This window comes from Argopecten irradians, chromosome 9, assembly GCF_041381155.1.
Source record: "Argopecten irradians isolate NY chromosome 9, Ai_NY, whole genome shotgun sequence".
NCBI classification, from domain to species: domain Eukaryota; kingdom Metazoa; phylum Mollusca; class Bivalvia; order Pectinida; family Pectinidae; genus Argopecten; species Argopecten irradians.
The window spans coordinates 24,696,582-24,704,053 of NC_091142.1; the positions used below are offsets into that span (position 1 = coordinate 24,696,582).

The following is a 7,472-nucleotide window of genomic DNA, read 5'->3' on the forward strand; positions in this document are numbered from 1 at the left end:
GTAAATATTTATGTATTTATATATGGACAGGGCAAGTTAACAAGTAAAGCTGGTTTCCCAATGTGTATTGTGTACCTGTTCTGTGACCGTTATGGCTTTTAAATTACGTAACTGGTATTTTTCGTGATTCGCAAGAAAACAAAACATGAAAAAATCATTGTTTTGCATTTTTTTTTAATTTTTCATTCATTCTTTTAATATAGTATAGTACGGTATGTACTACATGGACTTGGTACGAATGCCAATCAACAAACACACACAGAGCTTTTAAACGAATTTTCAACCCACGGTTATACCCCTATATTAGTAAATAATTATGGCCAAGAGGATGGAAATTCGTTGTACAAAGCAGAGTCCTCTTGCACTCTAACTTCCTCAGCTCGGACTAACAGCTACGTACACGTTGGTTAATTACAGCTGCATGGCCGGGATGTGCAGGATCACAATTTTTAGTTTTGAAATCAAATAAATAAAAATCTGAATTAACAAAATCAACGTCGATCTCTGCTGTATGGTACCTTGCTGCATATACACAGTGCGTCATGAAAGAGTGGCCTTTGATTTCCACTTTCAAGACCAGATGTCGACATCTTTTAGTTTAGATGTCGACATCAATAACTGACAAGTCGGTGTCACACCCGAGCATAAACACGATTAATCGCCGAGTTACCGACATTCTACATAAATATCTTGGAATCATTATGTGGGCAGGTACATGTGGTAAGTCGACATATTCTTCTGTTTACGTCGACATCTTCCTATATGATGTCGACATAATACCTTAATTATGTCGACATCATTAAGTCGTACGTCGGCAACTCGATGGCAGAAATAAGCCACCATACTTGATAGATGCCAGTACTATTTCATCTCGTGAGGTGGAAACTTTGAAATTTTTCACGAGTGCGATCTAGACCCCTAAAAACGTCTAAAGTGGTTTTAAGACAATCTGGTGGGCCATGATAGTATAGAAACAGTAGGCAATAACTAATTCTCAAATCGCTGTGCGTTAAACCTGCCTCTATATCATGCAAATTAAGAAGAAAAAAGTACATGTACTTGTATATGGGCAAGTTTAGCTGACTAGTGCTAAGTCTGGGCCGGAGTTACTCGGGCGTAAAGGAGGAAATATCGTGTAAAGGTTAATAGAATCGTCTATAACTCTATATATAGTGTGGATGGAATCACATATTTCCCTCAAGAAGCCAATGTAATAATGCAAATCCAGCTTTCTTCTATATGAATTATTTATTCAGACCTAGATTTACTTACCTTTGACTGTTGGGTATGGATTTTTTTTAAATGTTCCTCGCATTTCTTTTTTTTATTAGTTACACTACACATTTTTGTCCAAATACACCAAACAAGTTCATGACTACTTTGTTTGTAAATTTAATTGAATTTCGGAGAAATTCTTAAAAGATTCCAAAGTGTCGTATCAAACTTATACTCTTTACCTTCAATACATTCCAATTTAAATAGCGCTCGCTGGCACATACATCACAAGGAATTTCATGATAAATTCAAAAGTGCGTTGAACTTGCGTGAATACCATCAATTATTGATTTAGTTTATTGGAAGAATTTGAAATTTCTTAAGGGTTTGTTATATCTATTCAATGTATATACCATTTGTGACATTTGAGAAAAAAACAACTCATGTGTGACAATTATGTGTACGCTCTGGAAATTTACTTCGAAACCTTAAAGGGACAATTCAGTCTAAGAGAACATTAAAATTTGTATATATATCAGATAAAACAACTTCTAATGGAAATTACATCAGTCAGTGTTACTGTGATATGCCTGAACGCCTATGGTGGTGACACGTGTGTGAAATATTCAAACTTACTCGCTGTCCACCATAACACTCTGTGGTCGAACTTCTTGTATGCCGAACCCTGTCCCTTGCTCGTAAAGTAATGCAACTTTTGGCTAGAACTGCTCAAATCGCTCTGACAGTAGTGTGTTTACCTTATTAGGTGAATTGTCTTGCCTAAAAATCATTTTATCACCTTCTCAGTGGTTATGTAGTTCATTTGTTTAACGTGCGTGACTTTGGCTCGGGTATGGGTACAGAGTTAATATTGTACCTGCTTAATCGTATTGATCAACGATTTGATATTTCAACGATATTAATTAAAATACTTAACAATGTTGTGGAATTTGTCAATGTTTTACGTTATATGTTTCATAAGAAATGTAGAACAATACATTTATGCTATAGTTTGCTTATTGGTTATGTAAAAGAATTTACCTGAGTGAATTGTCTCTTTAAAACTCAAAATCATAACTTTTATACACTTTTATTGTATTCATAAACTCATATTTATAACTTTAAGGATATGCTACACCGCTGACGAATGGTACTTTTTCTTTATCAAAAACAGGGGCAGGTTTTTTTCGGTTACAAAAGTTGCTTACTTTTTACCATTACCACCATTGACAAATTTGGGCTTCTTATTTTATGTTAAGATAAGAATATTAAAATCAATTAATTGCGTCTCGGAAAAAAAGTCCATGGCACAATCTCCTATGAATGAACTTCTGATTGCACATCCACCAAAAGAAAAATGAATTATATTTTAATATTTTTTGCGTTTATTAGACTTGTATCTACACGAGTCAACAGCAAAACTTATTGTTCAAATGATAAGTACAGTATCGTTTATGCTCTGTCCAATGTGATTAAAGTCAGCTGTTGGATACTCCGCTCAGAGCACGAAGTCAGCGGAGTATCAAACAGCTGATGTTAATCAGATTGTGCTCTGTCGGCGGTGGAGCATCCTTAATTGACAAAACGTGCAGAAGTTCGATCGTATGTTTTAAAACTTTTCAACTGGGTACGTTTTCCCGTAACCTCACCGCCAAGCAAGTTTTTCCCGCGAGTGACACATTTACTTATTATATGTTTTTGATAAAAAAAAGTGTGCCGTAACTGCAAGAAAATTTCGATCGGCATACAATTTTTTCTTCAAAAGTCTATTGGAAACCATCAGGTGTATCAAGCTGTGAAAACCATTCAAATGGTCAGAAAAATGTCTTATGTTATCTTATAAACATAAGCTACAACACAAAATTTATGCACTAGATACTAGCTACAAATTCTATCCGTATAAAACTGTCAAAAGTCATTTTCAGCACTTATTTGTGGTTGTAAAATGAAAACCTATGCATTGTAAGTTTTAAACTGTTATTCTCAAAATGTTGGTAATTTGTGGCGGTGAATACAATATTAAAAGCCCTTTTTGATTCGTGTGTATAAAAATTATGGCAGTCACGTATAACTTTATTTTGCCTTTAGAAAACACATGTTTAGTATCGACTTATATTAGAGTTACGTCCCCTTCATCGAAACTCTTCAGAGTAAGAAGGTAAATTTTAGCGATCGCGAGTGACAGCAAAAGTTGCGGAAATGTTGATGAAATTTTGATGGAATGTATTTGTTTACTCTTCTCCTGAATACAGGAGAGGACACGTAATATTGGTAAGACGGAGACTAAAGTCCCACATCTATAGACGGTCACACGGCATTTCAAATACAATACACGTCATATGTACCCTTCTCATCTGTCAATCACAATTTCGGGAACCGACACATGTATCCTACTCTTAGTGCAAATCGCGATAACTAACAGTTAGAATCTATTTTTTTTCGTCGTCAAATTCATGGCTTCATTAAGTTTATTACGACATACATATTAAGGTTTATTTTTATTATCGATAAATTGTTCAACAAGAATATACCAGTCAGCTACACGATAAAATGAATTTGTAATCCAGTCATACATGTGAACATAAACACAAAAAATGGGATGGGTTGTATATGGGACGTACAGTATCGTAACTATGAAACATGGGATGGGTACGTAGATATGTATATAGGAGGTGTCGTAATTCCAAAGTCAGTGTATACAGTAACATATATAACATATTAACTTGTTTAACATGCCCATGGTTTGCTGAAACAAATATATTTCATATTTATACACAAAATATAATATACATATAACTTCATGACCAATAGAGTATAAAAGCCACTTCCAGTGTTGTGTGCATATATGGATATACTTTTCTTCTTCTTAAAGTTTGAACATGCAGTTGGAAGTTGATAATTATTTTGTTGAGATTATGAGAGTATAATGATAATGGAACACATGTAAATAACATCGCACGGGCTCCATTATCATTATTGTACCCTCATAACCTCAGCAAAATAAAAATTTAATCCTTATATTTACAGTTTTTCATGCAAATGAATATTATTAATTCTCGTGACAATTGGATATTTTTTTTGATTAGATACCCATATTTCTTTCTCTCTCGTCATCGTCAACAAATTTGATTGAACAGCTTATTGTAATCCAGTCATTCATACATGTATGTTCCCACCAAATGTGGGGTCATGACCCCACGTTCCCGCCGTATTCCTACGCCAACAGCTATATATATTCCCAGAACAACAGAATCGCCGCACATGTTGTACTAATTGTAAATATAATTGTAATTATATCAGAAACCAGGGTTCTCACGAAGTTTTTTAATAGATGTTGAAAATTGATAATAGGTGGTTGGGGGATGTAGGCCCCCGTGGTGGCCAATATTTATTTCTGACAAAACTAGCCGGTTGTAAACAAAGAAGTAGATGTCTGTTTTTGCTGGCAACCGGCTTTTAACGGGAACTCTGCAGAAAGTATAGTTATTGAGTCCATGTCAGTGCTGTAGATATTTTACTTTATTTGGTTTTATAAATTGTATGATGTTAAAATGATTTATTAACAATCCTAGGAGCAGTATACTATAATATATTACTTAACACACACCATGATTATATGTCTGGATCAGTATACAGATGGCTCATAATTATCGGTTCTCAGTATTTATTAAAAAATGTTGTTTTGTCATTTTAATTAATTTATTAACAATTTCATATTATTTTTTTTTTACTATTTTGAATGTTTAGTCCTTATTCCTACCAAAAAGCGCCCACTAAGCACCAAAATGGAAAACCCCATACATAAATTCACCAAAAAAGTAAATAGTCTCAAATAAATGTGTTTTTAATAACTTTATTTTTCTCTTGTGGTAACATCTTTGCTCAATTTTATTAAGATAATAAATTTATATGTGCAAAAATAATAGATCTAATAATGTTTGATTTACTAAGTAAACATATTTTATTGTAACTTTTGTATAGAATGGAATAAACCACAAGTTTTTCATCTGGTACATTGTTACTTGCCTGTGTTTTGGTTACTTACTAAACTGGATTATATTTATATGTTTTCATATATCTCTGATGTTTTGACAAGTGAACATATATCTTTTAGATGATTAAACCTTACATATTCTTATAATTCTACAGCCATGTGAAAACCAGGAAAATTCAGATACATCAGAGCAGGAGGTACTGAACAACATGACTTCTACCTCATCATTGCCTGACCTTGACCTTGAAGAAAGGTCAAGGCCAGAGTCACCCTCTGATAGATGTGATGAGAACATGCGGCTTGAGAAGTTTGATCCAAGTCAATTACTGGAGCGGTCACAGTCAGATGCATCACTAACAAAAACCAAGTCACAGACATCAAAATGCACAATGTCCTATACAAAGACTCCTGGGACCGTATACGGCTGATAATGTATATAAGATGGGGGTTTTTGGTAAGGGATCCACTCTCGCCCAGAGTGCTGAAGGTTCGTTCCTATTTCAATCCTAATTAGATTGCTACGGAATGTTCCATGGGAACCACTGAGATGGCAGCCACCTTCAAAAGTCGTGCACAAGCACGTCTTCCCACTGCCTGGGACCGTATACGGCTGATAATGTATATAAGATGGGGTTTTTGGTAAGGGATCCACTCTCGCCCAGAGTGCTGAAGGTTCGTTCCTATTTCAATCCTAATTAGATTGCTACGGAATGTTCCATGGGAACCACTGAGATGGCAGCCACCTTCAAAAGTCGTGCACAAGCACGTCTTCCCACTGCCTGGGACCGTATACGGCTGATAATGTATATAAGATGGGGTTTTTGGTAAGGGATCCACTCTCGCCCAGAGTGCTGAAGGTTCGTTCCTATTTCAATCCTAATTAGATTGCTACGGAATGTTCCATGGGAACCACTGAGATGGCAGCCACCTTCAAAAGTCGTGCACAAGCACGTCTTCCCACTGCCTGGGACCGTATACGGCTGATAATGTATATAAGATGGGGTTTTTGGTAAGGGATCCACTCTCGCCCAGAGTGCTGAAGGTTCGTTCCTATTTCAATCCTAATTAGATTGCTACGGAATGTTCCATGGGAACCACTGAGATGGCAGCCACCTTCAAAAGTCGTGCACAAGCACGTCTTCCCACTGCCTGGGACCGTATACGGCTGATAATGTATATAAGATTGGGTTTTTGGTAAGGGATCCACTCTCGCCCAGAGTGCTGAAGGTTCGTTCCTATTTCAATCCTAATTAGATTGCTATGGAATGTTCCATGGGAACCACTGAGATGGCAGCCACCTTCAAAAGTCGTGCACAAGCACGTCTTCCCACTGCCTGGGACCGTATACGGCTGATAATGTATATAAGATTGGGTTTTTGGTAAGGGATCCACTCTCGCCCAGAGTGCTGAAGGTTCGTTCCTATTTCAATCCTAATTAGATTGCTATGGAATGTTCCATGGGAACCACTGAGATGGCAGCCACCTTCAAAAGTCGTGCACAAGCACGTCTTCCCACTGCCTGGGACCGTATACGGCTGATAATGTATATAAGATTGGGTTTTTGGTAAGGGATCCACTCTCGCCCAGAGTGCTGAAGGTTCGTTCCTATTTCAATCCTAATTAGATTGCTACGGAATGTTCCATGGGAACCACTGAGATGGCAGCCACCTTCAAAAGTCGTGCACAAGCACGTCTTCCCACTGCCTGGGACCGTATACGGCTGATAATGTATATAAGATGGGGTTTTTGGTAAGGGATCCACTCTCGCCCAGAGTGCTGAAGGTTCGTTCCTATTTCAATCCTAATTAGATTGCTACGGAATGTTCCATGGAAACCACTGAGATGGCAGCCACCTTCAAAAGTCGTGCACAAGCACGTCTTCCCACTGCCTGGGACCGTATACGGCTGATAATGTATATAAGATGGGGTTTTTGGTAAGGGATCCACTCTCGCCCAGAGTGCTGAAGGTTCGTTCCTATTTCAATCCTAATTAGATTGCTACGGAATGTTCCATGGGAACCACTGAGATGGCAGCCACCTTCAAAAGTCGTGCACAAGCACGTCTTCCCACTGCCTGGGACCGTATACGGCTGATAATGTATATAAGATTGGGTTTTTGGTAAGGGATCCACTCTCGCCCAGAGTGCTGAAGGTTCGTTCCTATTTCAATCCTAATTAGATTGCTACGGAATGTTCCATGGGAACCACTGAGATGGCAGCCACCTTCAAAAGTCGTGCACAAGCACGTCTTCCCACTGCCTGG

General features: G+C 37.4%; 1 long non-coding RNA gene across 1 annotated transcript; it reads left to right on the top strand.

Moving 5' to 3' along the window:
* Positions 1–3,359: 3,359 nt before the first annotated feature.
* Positions 3,360–5,617, top strand: LOC138330906 (uncharacterized). Its single transcript, XR_011209622.1, has 2 exons — positions 3,360–3,486; positions 5,365–5,617. It is a non-coding gene; the product is annotated as an uncharacterized lncRNA (long non-coding RNA).
* Positions 5,618–7,472: the final 1,855 nt, after the last annotated feature.